Source organism: Ammospiza nelsoni, chromosome 9, assembly GCF_027579445.1.
Source record: "Ammospiza nelsoni isolate bAmmNel1 chromosome 9, bAmmNel1.pri, whole genome shotgun sequence".
Lineage (NCBI taxonomy): Eukaryota > Metazoa > Chordata > Aves > Passeriformes > Passerellidae > Ammospiza > Ammospiza nelsoni.
The window spans coordinates 28777592-28794734 of NC_080641.1; positions in this window are offsets into that span (position 1 = coordinate 28777592).

Below are 17143 nucleotides of genomic sequence, written 5' to 3' on the forward strand. Positions count from 1 at the left end.
CCATTGCTGGTCACATCAGCCACCAGAAACACCTTCAGTGATTTCAACAATAAATGAAGTCCCCCCAAGATGCTTTATCAGCTCAGCACTATGAAAGATGGGAACTTACACAGAATTATTCACTGTCCTTTCAGGAAAATAAATGCACTTTTTGTAGTCCATTGAAATGCACTTTTGGTGTCTTGGGCAAGTAAGAGTGAAGGCTCCATACCCCACATTTGGGGGCCCTTGGTGGAGGGGAGAGGATGATGGAATGGATGCCTCCATCCCATTCAGGGGCTCCAGTGAGGGGCCAGGCTTCACCTGGAGGCTGAAATTCCTACCACTATGAGCCTGAAGCTAAATCCATGTAGACAAATCCCACCTCCAGGCTTTGAGGGCATCCTGGTACCACAAAACTGCCCTTTGTACAATGCAGGGCAGAATCCATATTTATGTCCATATCTGGGCAGATTTCAAGGAAGGTTAACTCAGATTGATAGACACACAAGGCTGCAGGTTGCTACAAGAAGAAAATCAGGCCTGCACTGCCAGGAAATTGTCCCCATTTTCAAGATAGTTATCTGAACTCAGAAGTTTAAGAAATCCTTTGAAGTTATCAGTAACCAAAAGCTTTAAAATTTTGTTTCCCCAACTCTGATGGAGCTGTGCCATATTTTACAACATGAGGTAGATTCAGACCTTGACTCAGGAAATCTTCCCACTGCAGGAAAATGTCAGAAGGTCATATGAGCCCTGTTGTAGTGAAAAGGACAAAACCCCATCCTAGAAGTCAAACACAGATTTGGATATTTTTCTGTGTCAGGCCTTAAATGCAAAATTCACCAACATATTGAACTCCAGATACTCCTTTACCTAGGACTACATTCCCCCTCCAGTCTTTGCTAAGAAAGGTTAGCAAAGCTGATAAAGGTGAACACTGAACAGAGACTATTTTCATTTTATTAGATTTACTTTGCACGTCACATTTATCGTGGCTGTCCTAGCAGTGATGCTGTCCTAGCCATGATGTAATCTGCAATTAACTAGTCTCCCTTTGTCAGCCTACATCATCAAAGCCTGTTTTTATGGAGTGTTAAGTCTAATATTTACAGTGTTAAATACTTGGACAATATTTAAATTGGTTTCATCACATACTATATTTAGATGGAGTGATATTGTCTGGTTAACAGCAATGAAAACAATTCTGTTCTTTTGGGGTTTATATTTTAAATGGGTATTAGGTAACTGGAAAATATGGTCATTATATTTGTCTAACATTTCTACAAGTTGTAACATGGCATTTCAATTTGGGCTTTAACTCATGAATTATCCGTAGGCAAAACTTTTGAGAAGTTTCCAGGTTCAACATGCAAACAAGAGCAAAGTTCAGTGGCATGTCTGAAAGGAAGGCAGTTTAATATTTATACACATACATGGAAAACTATGAAGACATTTTTCAGGACCTTTTCTTTCCAGCAATGCTGCTGTTACACAAAGCCTGCTCCGAAGGAATTTTTAATGTCAAACAAAAATCACAATTAATGTGTGATCTAATCCCAGTCTCACAGAGACAGACAGCACTAAGTTTCTGGGTATTGCTCCTTGGAGTTTTTATTTGTCCATGTGATTCATGTTTGTCTCCACTCGTAGCTTATGTGGGCAATCTTGCCCATACTCTCTGAGTAATTTTTGTCCTTCAAATCTAAGGCCTTGCAGCTGTGTTGACTTCTCATCCCCAGCAGAAAAACCCCTTCAAACAATGAAGATGTCTCCATAAAGTAGAGATATTTTCAGATTTTTCCCAATGTTTATGCATTAGAGAAACTGCTATAATACTTTTTTTTTCCTTTCCAAATGCAGGCAGTACCTTTTGCCTTCTTTCTTGCCTTTAGGTTTTCTTTCTTTTCCTAGTGTTTGCGTTCCCATCTCAGTTATGTGATTTCCAGCTATCCCACAGTCAGTCATTCCTCTCCTGGATGATCACAGCCACAGGCTCTGCCCCAGAGCAATGCCTGTGCCTTATGTTGGCTCGTGGCTGCCAGAAATTTCTGCCCAGAATTGTCTCCAGTTCTGTGCAAGCAGCAGAACCACAAAGGGGGTGGCATGGGGAAGGATTTTCTCCTGACTCTTCAAAAGGACTCTGCTCACTAATCCATGACTCTGACTCAGCCTTGTTGAGCCAGGTCTCTGTGCAGAGGATCTCATCAACAAGAGGGATCTGTAATCCCTTCAGACAGCTCTTTGAACAGCCCAGGAGCTCTTTGACAGAGCCTGACGTAACTTCTGGAACACTGGAAACTGTTAATCACCCATTTTGTTTGGTTTTTGCAGATAGAAGTAAGAGATTCTACAAAAAAGTGCCAATAGTCAGACTACAGCAAAATAATTTGGTTAGTTATCATCTGAAATGTTTCTTCTTTTGGGAAGTCATAGGCTTATGAGGTTTGAAATCCATAATTTAAAAATAAATTGCGTGTCTCCAGCTTTCAGAGGGTCTAACTGAAAGGAAAACTTACTCATCCAATAAATAACTGAATAAAGTCATCAATAATTGAGTAAAATATGTTTGAATTCACCATCCCTGGCAGATCACTTGCATTTGGCTCCCTGCAGTCCTCTCAGTAGCTCAGTTCTCCTGAAGGAAGAGTGTCAAACAGGCAGCCTTTTCTTTGGTTGGAATGCCACTCCCAAATTGTCCAGGGCTAATAGAGCCCCTGCACAGCCACTTCCAATATGTGGAGAGCCTCAGCAGCATTTATGTGTTTTCTATATGCTTATAAACCATCCACTCCCACACAAGTGGATATTTCTGTAAGACATTTCCTTTTCTACAAAGGAAATGAAGCTCTGAACACTCCATCCACAGACACTGGTCTGTTGCCTAAAGCATTGAGACTCTCAGAAAAGATTTGAGTGGCCAAAGTTGAAGTTGGAATTTTTTTTTTTTTTTTTTTTTTTTTTTTTTTTTTTTTTTTTTTTTTTTGCATTCTGTCCTTGATTTTGCATCTTGGATCTCAGTATTCAGTGCCTGGCAAATTCACTCTCCAACTGGAGTCTGGAAATCCCTGACAGAAAAGTCACAGAATGCTGTAGCTGTGGGAAGGATAAAGATCTAGGAACCAGAGTCTTTGCCTATTTTCCACACAGCACCATGTCTTTTTTGTATGAGTTACTTTTCATAAACTATAAAAAACACATTTTTCAGCTTTCACCAAGGAAGACAATATTTTGCATTTTCTCTTGGAGAAAATCTCCTTTCCCCAGCAATCTGCAGGAGAATTGGTGCAACTTTCAAGATATTGTTGCCTGTACAAAACCAGAGTTTATTTCAGGCTTCTCTAGAGCATTGGGCTGGTTTGGTAAAACCAAGGGGGAAAGGGTTATTCATATTCCTTAATGCAATTGTCTTTTAATTTAAAGATGTCAAAATTTTATGGCAGTCTTTATTTACTTTCACTTAGCTCCTAAAGAACAAGTATGACTTCCAGATTTGCTACAAAGCAAGTAAAAAGGCAGTAAATGTAAACCAAACTGTGATTAAGAGCCTGATTCTGCTGATTAAAATCACTGGTCAAACATACTCTGACTCCAGAGATCAGATCAGAACCTTTACTGCACTGGATCCTCTCCAAAACCCACTAAAGTCAATAGGAGTTTTTCTTTTGAGCTCAGTCACTGGGTGTCTGTCTGCCTTTTTCTCTTGTAAATTATAAATCACCAGGAGGAGTTTAATCTTGTAGTTTTCAGTGCCAGTGTGACATTTATTTTAACTTTGGCTGTTGACAAAGCACCCCGCATCCTGCATTTCCCTTCTGGCAATCACATGTCTATTCTAACTCACATGTTACTGTTCTGTCAGGGATTTCATTTTACTTGTTCTCTGCTTATTGCCATTCACTTCTCCAGCCCTCCCTTTTCATCTGTCCATCACATCTGGCAGCAAGAAAAATGGATCTGTTTTGCAATACCAATTTCAGTGCCACTTGCCAGTCCAAATAAGAGTTGTGTATCTAACACACCATACAGGGGCTCAGTTTCTGGATTTTGTCACAAGAGCTGTATTTTCTCAGCAGCTTATTAACAGCGTGTGTTTGGGGTGAAAATTAAGCAAATGGAAAAAGGATGTCACAGCAAGGAGCTGTGTTGCAACACTTAGGTTATTATATTGCATTAAGTTAAACAAAGACTGTTTAGCCATGTTATGACTATGATTCTCATTCATTCCAGTCCCTGAAGAAAATGTATTTGAAAAGAGGCAACTTTGCTCAGTCAATTTCCCCTTGGTCAAAATGCTCCCAGGTGCCACTCCTGTGAATTTGACAGGAAAAAAAAAATGTTAACAGAGTAGAGCTTGGGAAGGGGGAAGGGGGAGATTGCCATAACTCTGCTGATGCCAAGAATAAGAAGAATAATGGGAACCGCTGCAGATCGGAAACTTTCTTTCGGTCATTTATCAAGCCCGTATTATTTTCTCATCTTTCACTGTCTTTGGAGCACATGTGTCAGGTGAACAAAAAAAGTTACAAGAAATCTTGAATTGCACTCTGCTTTCCCAGAAAAATGTGCTGACCATCCAGCGTGTGCCTGAGGTCAACCATGAAGCTTTTAAACAGCCTCTGGATGCATAAATAGCCCTTGGAAAGGGCTCACAGTCAGCTGAGGAGGCTTTGAGTTTCTCATTCGAGGAAGGAGCCACACAGGATTGCTCAGCACCATCCCTTTGACTGTCTCTTTCCCACATCTGGCCAATGACTTTGTTGCCTAAATGGGAGCTGAGCAATTCTGGAAATTGGACTCTAAGTAGAAAACATTCCCACTTCTGCTTCATCACTCGTGTTCATAGGGAAATAAAGCACTGTGATGCTTTTACCATATGTGGATTTGAGAACAATTTCTAAATCCCCCATGCCTGAGCCATAGCTTGCTGAACAATTCCCAACAAGTACTATTCCTGATAAGGGTAGAAATGATGCAGGTGGCTTTGAAAAGTTGAACTTCTTGAGTGACCTAATTTAAAGACACCTATTCTACCTTGTCAGGGCCCAGCCACTTGGTGAGCTTTAGCCTGAAAGCTGTCACTGCTCAGATGAAAGGGACAACTGTGTCTGCCAGGTTGGTCTCACTGACCTCTCTAGAGAAATCAGTCCCCTCATGTGTTGCAACAAAAGGTGTTGTGCCCGTTCTCCCTGTCGGATTTCCCAGTTTAAGTCTTGCTTCCAAGTCTTTGCATACAGATCACAGCTTGCAACTCTCTTTTCCTTCCCTGAACTGGGCATAAAGCTGTTAGAACACAATTTCCACATTCCTCACAGGGGATGCTGCCTTCAAGCTGACCATCTTCTGCTGCTCTGACAAACACATCTGGTTCCATGCTGCCCTTCATTCCCTGCCCAGACTATGCCCATCTTCTCCTGCTCATTCTCAAGGACCCCCTTTGTCCATAAAGCAGACAACACCATGAGACCTGTTAGCAATGAGGCAGAGGATGAGCTGTGTCTTGGCTCCTAAAACACACCCTGCTTGTGGCCTGCTGATAATCACCCATCTGATCACAAAGCACTGCTGTTTCAGATTCCATCCACCCATCCATCCATTTCTCCTGTGTCAGCTGGATCCGGGGCAGGTCCTGAGTGGCATCCAGCAGGGAACACTCACCCAGCTTCAGGGTATGAAAAAATGGGCGACACCAAACAATACGTATTGTTGAGCTGTGAAACTGCTTGCCACAGGAAACTGTGGGTACAAAGGGATTTAGAATTAGCTAGGTAAATTCCTGGAAGCAAAACTCACCAGGGGCTATTAAATACAAAGGCACTATGTCTGGCACAGGAAATCCCAGCACCACAAATCACTGGCCCTGAGCCACGACCTGCATGCCCTGATATTGTGCATTAAGAACCTACTGCAGCTGACTGCCATGAACAGGGTACTGGGATGGATGAGCCTCGGGCCCCGAGCAGCTCAGCCTGTGTTTCTCTACAAATAGATGAACTGGGACTGAATATCACATTTGGCACTAATGTTTCTGCGTTCACCCAGCAGCATTTCTATCAGCAGCACTCTCCAAGTGGCTTCTGCCACGACATCTGGACATCACATAGCACCTGAAGCACATTAAGATTTTTCAGCAGGTAATAAACCCCTGGACAGTGCAGGGCAGGCGAGCCCTGGTCTCTAAATACCCATCACGGACATTGCTTTCTCCAGCAATTGCCAAAGCCTGCTTTAGATTAAACTGCTTCAGACCAGCAACTGCAGAAGAGCAAGGCTGGAAAAGGAAGTCTCTCTTGTTTTGTTTGGGCTCTTATTTTAATGCTGATTGGTTGTTTTGGGGTTCTTTGGTTTTTGACAAATTATTTACAGGACAAATACAAGGCTAGACAGCTGAATGCATCAAAAAAGGTCAGCCAGTTTCTCAGGCTACTGTCTTTTTCCAGCTGTTCCATCTGAGAAAATGAATCAGGCAGGGCTGGATCTCCCTGGTTGCTTTCCACAATGTAAAGTTGACTTCTTTGATACAAAGCAAGGGGCTGGGGAGGTTAGAGGGTGCTGGGGTGGGGATGCCACACAGGATTCCAGCAAAACCCCTCTCCTTGTTGGGCAGCTGCTCTTTTGGAGCCATTTTCAGCCTCCCACAGCCAGGACCACTGTCCATCAGCTGTTCTGCTCCGGGTCTGGGAATGATGCAAACCTGGAGCCTTCCTTCAAAACTTCACAAACTCCACATATTACAGGGAAGTCTGGGCCACAGCAGTGGGAAAACTCCTTGTGAGACAGAGGCTGTGTCAATCTGTCCCCAGCAGCCCTCTCTCTGGAGCTGCCATGCATGGCCTGCCCAGTGCCACCAGTGTGTCACCAGGTACACAAATGTGCCACTTCATCTCAGGGGCTGCCTGAGATCCCCCTGGGAACCTGGAAAGGGCTGCATCAAGGAAATTGATATAGGAAATAAAAGAGGAAGGGAAATGGGAAGGAAGGGAAATGGGAAGGAAGGAAGGAAGGAAGGAAGGAAGGAAGGAAGGAAGGAAGGAAGGAAGGAAGGAAGGAAGGAAGGAAGGAAGGAAGGAAGGAAGGAAGGAAGGAAGGAAGGAAGGAAGGAAGGAAGGAAGGAAGGAAGGAAGGAAGGAAGGAAGGAAGGAAGGAAGGAAGGAAGGAAGGAAGGAAGGAAGGAAGGAAGGAAGGAAGGAAGGAAGGAAGGAAGGAAGGAAGGAAGGAAGGAAGGAAGGAAGGAAGGAAGGAAGGAAGGAAGGAAGGAAGGAAGGAAGGAAGGAAGGAAGGAAGGAAGGAAGGAAGGAAGGAAGGAAGGAAGGAAGGAAGGAAGGAAGGAAGGAAGGAAGGAAGGAAGGAAGGAAGGAAGGAAGGAAGGAAGGAAGGAAGGAAGGAAGGAAGGAAGGAAGGAAGGAAGGAAGGAAGGAAGGAAGGAAGGAAGGAAGGAAGGAAGGAAGGAAGGAAGGAAGGAAGGAAGGAAGGAAGGAAGGAAGGAAGGAAGGAAGGAAGGAAGGAAGGAAGGAAGGAAGGAAGGAAGGAAGGAAGGAAGGAAGGAAGGAAGGAAGGAAGGAAGGAAGGAAGGAAGGAAGGAAGGAAGGAAGGAAGGGAGAGAGAGAGAAAGAAAAAGAAAGAAAGAAAGAAAGAAAGAAAGAAAGAAAGAAAGAAAGAAAGAAAGAAAGAAAGAAAGAAAGAAAGAAAGAAAGAGAAAAAAGCAAGCATGCATTTCTGATGACAGCTGCACAAACGTGCCTTATTCTGGCAGATCTCTCAATTAAAATCAAGCCACCCTAATTTAAGGGGAAAATAAACACAGGCCTTATGTTATGTGCTTTGCTTTCAAAAGGAATCAGCCTGAGGAGAGGCAGCAGGGCCCTGGGCTGGGATGGCTGCCTGTGAGGGGAGGCAGGTCCTGCTGCCCAGCTGCTCCCCAGCTCAGGCTCTGGGCAGAGGAGCCCCCACCCTGCAGTGTTTCTGGGCTGAGGGGGCTGTCCCAGGTGGGTCTGGGGCAGACACTTGAGTGCAGTGACCCCAGCTCCTTTTCCATTGAGTCCATATCAGCCAGAGGCCACGAGGGACAGGCTGGACAGCCTGCCCTGACTCTGTCCCTTAGGGTGAGGAATTAGGAAGTTCAAAGCACAACAATGCATTCTCGTGTTTTTCTTCTCCCACACTTGTGAGTAAAAGCGAGGCCACTTCCCTTGCACACAGCTATTCCAACACGACTGCACAGCGGCAGGAGGGGCTGCTTTCTGAGCAGGCAGGCTGGGTGCACTCACAGGGAATCCACACAGCCCCTGCCCTGCCCTGCTCTGCGGCAGGGCTCCTGCACTCTCCAGGATGGGAAAGATGAGCCCTCCCATAACTGCAGGATGCCTACATCCCTACCTGGGAATGGCAAAACTTGCTGAAAAACCTGCCTGTCTTTCTGCTATTGCTTTGTTTCCTCTTCTCCCTGTATTCATGACGAAATAAAGAATCCCCTTCCACCTTTGAATAAGAAATATCGATTTCTGGAATTAAATGCGTTAGCACACAGAGTTCCCACTGTTCTCATGTTTTATCTTATAAATTTAATTATGGAATACTGTCTGTATGTGTAGACACTCTCTGTGCCACAAAACAACCAGATAACACAGTATTGGTAAAACTCTACAATGAATTCTGGGGCTCTTGTAGACCTCTCCCATCTTGGTACAGCCTCAGCCTGCACAGGGGATCTACCACTGGATTGGGATGGAAGAAAGAAAAAAAAACACAGGGATGCAAATTTCTAAAGGTCTGGGGAATTATCAAAGGATCACTTGCCCAGGCTGGACATCAAAACTCCTCATTTACTGCACAGAAAGAATTTGCCAGAATTTTCAGAGGAAAATTTTCAAAGGAAGAATTTAAAGAGCGTAACAACAGGAAAAAAATGGAAACTCTTCAGCATAAGCTCTCATGGATTTGGGTCTGGATTGCAGAAGTTCAAGAGATCAAAGCAGTAGCAACCAGAAGGGGCAAACCAGAGACAGCATGCAGATAAAAGAAGAGATGAAAGCCAAAGAAAGCTTGGACAGGAGGCTGACATTGGTAAATGAGGAACTGGAGCTGGATTAAATGGGTAGTGCTTGATGTCTTGTCTAGCCCCTTTTTTGGCTCCACTGGCTCCTGCAGAACTGAAGCTGTGGGGGGGTGAGGGAATGGGAAAAATGCTATTTTCATTTTCTGTCCCAGCCAAGAAAAGCTTCTGTGTGTGCATAATCTCTGTGCTGCCTGTGCAAGGAGCTGGGACAGCAAGGATCCTCCTGGGGGTGAAAGCTGCTCAGGGGGTCAGTGGACCCCAAATTGAGCATTGGCTGCCCAGAAGTGCCCCTGGTGGGACACACCTTTGTCCTACACATTTAACCAGGGATGCAGAGGATACACAGTGCTTCTTGCACCTCAGGATTAGATATGGATCTGGCCCTTAGACAGCAAGGAACTTTTTTAACCTGGGGGGTTATCTTTGGCTTTTTAATATATTTTAAAACAAAGCATTCCTGCTGCCTGGGCTGGAGGGGTGACCCAGCTGCATTAGCAGAGCCCATCTTGGCCTCCTCAGGAAGCAGCAATTATTCAATCAGTGCTTGAGGGACTGGGTGGATTCTCTCACGTTTCCAGCTCCTCAAAGCCAGCTCCTCTGGGTGAGAGGTGGGGATGATTTGGGGATGGTTCCTTCTCACAGGTGGTTTCTGTGACACAGCTCACCGGGGCTGCCAGCTGGGAGGAGGGGAAGGAGAACAGAGAACACCTCAGAAGGTGTGGAGCTGGGGCTGTGCCACGGCACAGAGAGTGAATCCCATTGCAGGACTGACTGTGGTGCAGGGAGGGACATTCATGGGTAGTGGGAGCTGAAAAGGAAAGAGGCAAGAGCTGATAACAGGGTAATGCTCATTTCTGGGGGGCTGCTGCAGTGATGGCTGTGGGTGAGGCTTTGGTGTGGAGGGAGAACAGGGATTGCTCCTGTCCTCTGAGTTACCCTGCCTAAAATGCATTTGAGGGCTGGCTGGGACCTGCATGAGAGAGTTTGTGGTGGGATTGGGTTAGAAAATGACATCTAAATGATTCTGTGGCTTAAGAGGTTGAGCCTGGGGTGAAGGGAGGAGAGATGTGGCCTGTGAATTTGTAGATTTTTTTTTTTAATTCTGTTTCCAATGTCTGTAAGGATCAGCACCGTGTCTTTTCCCCACCCTCTCCTCTGTGTCCTTGCTGGGGCTCCCTGTGCATCCCCCCAGCTCGGGGTGAAAAGCCGGGATCGGTGGTGAGTCCGTGTCTGTGCCAAGCTCACCCGGGATTTGTGGGCTGTGCTTGCAGGAGCAGAGAACTCCCAAATTTCCCTCTGTGATCTCCAGCTGCCATCTGCTGGTAACTGGAGCCCCCGCATCCCTGCCGGGCACATCCCAGCGCTGGGAGCATCCCTGGGGACCGGGAGCGGCTTCCACGGTCAGCAAGGGAAAAGCGGGGCTCAGGAGATGGCAGAGGGCTGGGCTGAAGGGATCCCGCTCCAGGGTGTGCAGGGAATCAATCCCTGCTAGCAGAACACTGAAGGACAAGCGAGGTTTAAGCGCTGCAGTAATTGATGATTTATTGGAGATGAAGTTTTCCCTCTGGACAGATATTAAACCTGCCTTGGGGAGGCAGGAAAGACATGGGAAACGATCTGTTAAAATATATTTCTGTTGCTTTCTGCTCATTTAGGCACAGAAAAACAGGTTAGCAAAACGTTAAAGAGGTTACTGAGAGACTAGTGGGGTTTGGGAGGTGTTTTGGTTTGTTTTGTTTTGGTTTGTTTGGTTCTAATTGAATTGTGCAACTTCAGAACTGTTCTGCTGCATATTTCCCAATAAAAATATGAGCCAGGTCTCAGGTCTGTCCCAAGAATACAGGCTGGGCACATGGCCCAGGCAGCACCAGGCCCTGTGACACCATTCCTGCCTTCCCTGTGTGTAGGAATCTTGTAGGTGAGAGGAGAAAAGCCACAGACACTGCCAGGAGGGATCTGAGGAATTGGTTTCCCTGGATTTGGAAGGGGAATTTCCTGGAGTGATCACAGCAAGGAGGCTGCAGGGGTCTGTTGGTCCTTGTGAGCATCACAACCCAGTGGGTGCCTTGGTTAACACTGACTACATCTGATAGAGAACTGATAGTTTTAAATATATTAAGTCCTTACAAGGTTTATAAAAATAAATTATGGATCAAAAGAAGAAGATTCTATCCATCCCACCACAAAGGAAAAATTAAAGTGTGAGCTTAGGCCTCCTTAGCCAGGAGAAAATCCACAGCAGCAGTGCCCTCTGACCATCAGAGTGGGTCTGTGAGACCCCACACCTTCCTCTGACTCCAGAGCCTCCTACATCCAAAAAAAAGCTGTTTTCATTGGTTTAATTGCTCAGTGAATACCTTGTTTCTTGCGGGCCTCTTGGAAAGCCACCCTTGGAGCTGCAGCTTGGAATGCTGCACATCTCAGAGCTTTGCCAGGAGACGGGGGGAGTGTGAGAGTGGAGAGGAGCTTCAGCTGAGCACCAGCATTGGCAATTCTCCTGTGAAACTGGTGAGATTTATTGTTTTCCCTCAAGTCCTAGTTTGTGCAGTAAACTTCCCAAATTTCATGCATATATGAGACTTGCTGCTAGAGCTCATTATGATGGAGAAAAGTATAAAAATGCACTCTCTGGGAACAGAAACCAGAAAGAACAAAAAATCTCTACTGCTGGGGAAAAAAAAAGTCCCCATCATATCTAAGCCAATATCATTCAATTTTGGCCCCCATCTCAAGGATTTTTAAGGCTTGGAGTTGGCACTAATGAACCTTCACTGATACTTTGGCCAAGCACAAGGGCATTATTTCCTGTGTCCTGGCCAATGTCCCAAACTGTATGCTTCCCCTTTCATGTACTCAAAATCCTCCCTGGAAACTGAGGTCTGCAGGGGGGAATCTTTGTCACATTTTGTCCTCAGCTTCTCTAGGGCATCACGAAACATCAGCATCCTCCCACGCTAAGTCTCATCACACTGTGCAAATTGATGGCAGTAGTTTATCAAGTCTGATGTATTCCTCAGGATATGAGCTGCTCAACTGTGGTGTAGGAATAATGTAAGTCATTGTTGTTATTATTATTATCGTGGTGAAGATTAGCATTGGGGAGGTTGCTGGAGAATGTCAGAGTGTTTCTGTCTCTTAACAATTATTTTCTTTTTGGTAGTGTAGCTAGGTTTGCAGCAGGACCAAAGAGGCCTCTTATTTTTATTTTAGTTTTGTTTTAAGAAATCTCAGCCCTGGAGGGAGCTGTCATTTTGGGATGCTGATTACTTGTGCAAGCTGACGGGGAGCAAGGCAGCTCTGTCTGTAGTGATCCCAAGTCCCTTCTCCTAATCAAGCCAGCTCTGCAGGCTCTGTGTGGAGGATGTGTAACCCTATCTCACTGCCTGACAACTCCTTCAGCTCCAGAATTTGTTTCCTCAGTCCCCACAAACTGCAGCAAGCCATTAAGTTTGATTTTACCACTTTTTCCTTCCTCCTTCCCCCTCCTCCTTCGTTGTCTCAGCAACCATTTTGCCTCAGCCTTCCTTTCTGGTTCTTTTCCTTAGGGATAGTAACTCTAAAGACTGTACTCACTTCCTATATATCCTTGACCCTCAGAGCTTTTTGACTTCTATTTCATCAACTAGTCAAAGGAAATTCAGCATCAATTCAAAAATGCTCCTTTCTATTAAAAAAAAAAAGGTGTCTTATCTGGCCAGTTTTCTTTCAAATGTGATTCAGCCAGAAATGGATTGACAGGCTTTGCAGAAAAGTTCAGCTCTTGCTGAAGCTTGAAAGGGGATCTTGCATCTATAGGGTTTGGCTCAAAGACATGGATTTCCTTTCCAGTTCTGTGAGTCTGTAACACAGTGACTGCAGGGAAATGGCAGTGAAATATAGTTGTCTTTTATTGAGCCTGGATGTGAAAGGAAATTAGATGTGTTGATGGACTCCTCGCTGGGGCAAGAGGAGCTGCTGACCCTGATGCTCAAGGGAGCATCAGCAGCTGGATGGTGCTGGCAGAGGGGCTCTCCCTGGGGCCCTGATGCAGACACCAAGTGAGGGAGCTCTGTATGAAGGAGGGAAAGAAGGAGCACAGAACATCATGGAGGAAACCTTGTAACTTTAATAAAAGCTCTGGGATGAGGCCCCAGCTGTGAAGAAACAATTCCTTCATTGCTTCTGCTGGACTTCAGTATTTCTAGACAAGAGGGTTTGTACCAGACTTCACCTCCCTGTGAGACAGACCCCCCCAACACTGACTAACCTGTCATAAGGGAGAATGCCTTTATCCTGCCTCCTAACATTGAATCTGATTCTACTTTGCCATTTTTCTCCTGACATGGAGGAGAAGGAATTTTTAAATAGTCACCAAGCAGAGATGGATCAAGCTGTTGATACCTGTCTGAATTCACAGTTCCAAAACAGATATTCACATCTGTGGTTTTGCCATGGGGCATTTTCTTTTGAAAGGGGCCAGAAAGTGAAAATTTAAATGCCTCAGATTACTTTTTAGTTGTGTTTAGGGAGTGCTTTTTGGGACAACACAGATCAGAAATCATTTAGCAAGGACAGTTTTCTTCCTCACTGTGTGATCTGTAAAAAGATTGTGTGAGGTTGTGGTGGGAAACAGAGAAAGACATCCTATTCCCTGCTCCACAGGAGCCGACCAGGTGATCATGCACCACCTCCAGTTCTACCACGTGGTAAGTGGTAAAACTTGGACTTTGTGATTCTCAGACAGTGGAGAACATCCACTGTTCTTGTAGTACCAAACGTGCTCCTGCAGGGGCTGTGAAAGCATTATCTTTCCCGCTTTACTGTGGAGCTTTACTGTCCCAGCCACCATGAGTTGCATGGCATTGCACGGCTGTTCTCATCTTCAGAGGGATCCAGAGAGAATCAAATGAAGTGAAGAAGCTTTTACTGCAGCTCCTCCATCTCTGCTGCCTGTTGATCCTTTATTACTGAGTCTGCATCTTGCTGGTGGTACCAATGGTCACAGCTCACACCACCTTTACCATGGAGCATCACCATGAATGTGCAAATTCACTGCTTGGATTGTAGGGCTGATGTGGCTTTCACTTCCTTGGTGTTTCTCAGACCATCACTTCATTTGTAATCCAAACCTGAGACACCTTTCCAGGAAAGCAATACAAGCTACAAATACATCTCTTCATGTCTTAAATTTATTTTAAAATGCTCTCATAAAAAGATTTATTTCCAGGGGTTTTACCCAGACTTCTGCACGGAGTTGGCAAAGACATTATGTAACAGCTAAATCTTCATTAGTTATATCTGTTTGCTTTGTGCCTTCATGACAATGATGAAAGCTGTAAATAAGTATATTGTCCCATCTTAACAAGGATAGTGTATCCATCAATAAGGACACTTACTCTGCTGAGATCTTTGCAAGGCTGTAGAGGGGAGTAAATTAAAGGGAGAACAACATCCTTCATCTGAAGTGTCCTTGTTCTGTCACTTAATGTTTTACCCTTGCTAATATTTTTCAAAGTCTGGCTGTTAGTCAAAAAAGTCACTCAGTAAATGTGACATATTTTTTTCCAGCCTAAGTCTGCTTGGTCCTAGAATGATTCTTCTAGGCAGACATGGCTGGAAGGGTGACCTGAAACTCCTTTTGTGTCTTCTCACCTTAATTTCCCAGCAGTCATGGAAGTTTCCCAGTGGGATGTGTGGGGATAGACAGGGAAATAAGAGGAGGTTGTTCAGCTGAGCAGGGAGGTGCAAACCCTTGTTTGGGGCAGCAAATGAGTTGTCTGGATAAAAACAGGATGAGACTCCACTCTTAGTAGTCCACCTCATCCTGGATTGGCTGGTTGCTAACACCACGCTTAGCCCAAGGTGTCTCCTCTCACTAAATTAATTTAAGTGCAGCAAAAGCTGTGTGGTAGCTTGAAACTGGGCTGTGTGTCAAGGCTGTCCTTGACCCACAGTGCTCCAGGTGATCTCTGGGAGAGAGTGAGGAGGGGGTAGGAGATGGTCAGTGCCACTTGCTGGGAGGGATCCACACTCCCAGCTCCCTGCCAGGGGAGCCCAGACGTGGGAAGCACATCCCATGTGAGCCCACCTGCACTGCATGGCTGGAAGTGAGTGTGTGAACGCAGGGAGCACAGGGAGCTCTGCCCATGCCCAGGAATGGAGAGCAGCAGTTTCCAGCACACAGAGCTGATGTGGCAGGGCTCAGAGCTCTGACAAGGTGATGAGGCTCCCACTGAATCCAGCACCTTCCCCGGCTCCTCTGCATGGCGTTTTATCCCTGCCTCACCCCGGTAAAACAAACAAACAAACAAAATTAGTGCATTCAAGGAGTCTTGAAGCGATGGAGTGCCTCCAGGTTTATGGGACAGTCCGGGAGTGAAAATCAGAGTGTGGCCTGCAGAGGGAAGAAAAGAGCTGTGGTAGCACCACTGCACTTCCCGGGGGTCTGCTCTGCTTCCCGCTGCTCCTCCCGAGCAGGCTCCGAGCTCAATAGCTGCCTTTAAACATTAAATACATTCAGAGCCCATTCATATCACACCAAAATTAAACTGCTGGATTTCATTCAAGAGCCGTTCCCCCGAGAAAGAGCTGAGAAGAAAATAATGGTGAGCTGAATGCCTCACCCATTGAGCACACAGGAAAATCCCCCAGGAGGAAAAGTAAGGAGTGAGGCTGGGCTATCACCTCACCTCCCTGCATCGCTATCTGTGTATAAACCAATTTCTTAATCCATTTAGAATTTCACTAATTGTCATTGGAACTATTTACTGATGACTGTGAAGTAGCTTGGTAATGAAGAGGAAGTCCATTTATTCGTTAACATTTGTGAAAATAATTGCCTGTCACTCCACCGACCATCCTTTGCCCCAGAAACACTTGCGCTTCAGCACCTTTTTATTTTTTTCTGAGCTGCACTCTATGAAACGCCACTTACAATTTCCAGTCCCTGAAGGGCTTGTTCCCAGCCTCTGTGACAGGAGAGAGGGTGAACACCCCACAAGGGGACACTGAACATCCTGTCAGCTGTGCTGCAAGGAGAGGAGAGTGCATTAACTGTGCTGCAGGGTCTGGTACTGCTGAAAGTGTGGGTTTTACAGGGCTGCTGCAGCTCTGCAGCCTGCCCCACACCTCTGCTGGGCACCACAGCAGGGCTGGGAGAAGCCATGGATGCTGGGCTCGGTGACAATGGGGCTGTCTCTGGCAAGGAGGGAGACAAGGACGTTCCATGTGAGCTTCAGGGGTGTCTTCTGCCCCCAGTTTGATAGCCCTGCTCTCAGCCTTCACCAAGACAACAAAAACACTGCATAAAGCCAGGCATGCACCACGAGGTGGGTCCTAGGGAGGAGGAATGGTTTTGGGAAGGTACAGGAGTGATGTCTCAGGAGGGAAGGAATGGGGAAAGGATGAAAATCTGTATTCCTCAGCTCTCTGGGGAATTGCCCCCATGAGTGCAGCCAACACCTCTGCCAGGTGATCCTGCTGTGGGTGACACACTGTGGGGATGGCTTTGTCCCCTGTGCTCACTGGCTTACTCCTCTCTGCCGTGCCCAGCACTTCTTCTGCTGCCACCACCACTCCCACCAGCACAGTAACACAAACCAACTCATTCCTTCACTTTGGGCAAGCAAAATTCAGCACTGCCTGTGTGGCCAAGAGGCTCTGAGCCCTCTGCCAGCTGGGAGGGTGGGTTTGCTGCAGCAGGTGACCTGCACACTCAAAGTCCCTCGCCAGGTCCCTGGAGAGAAGTGGGAGACAGAGTTTGCCACCCTCAGAATCAGCAGAGATCAGCCAGATCCCATGTTCTGGGCTTATGCTGCTGACACGTCTTTCACTCTGAGGCTGTTTGTTTGTTTGTCAGCTGTGATGAATTTTTATTGTCTCCTGAGCATGCGAGCTGCCACATCTGCACCCAGGGCAAGGAGCACTGCATGTCCTGGGCATGCAGGGCCCCCAGTGCTGACCCAGCAGTGCATGGGGCAGGAGGTAAGCACTGCCCTGCTGCTGGGACCCTGCACTGTGCACCTGCCTCTTGCCCAGGGCTGCTGCAGCAGGCAGGGAGCCACACAGCAGCAGGATGAGTCATTGCCTTGGCTGTGGGCAGGGACAATGGCCACATCCCTAGGGAGGAGA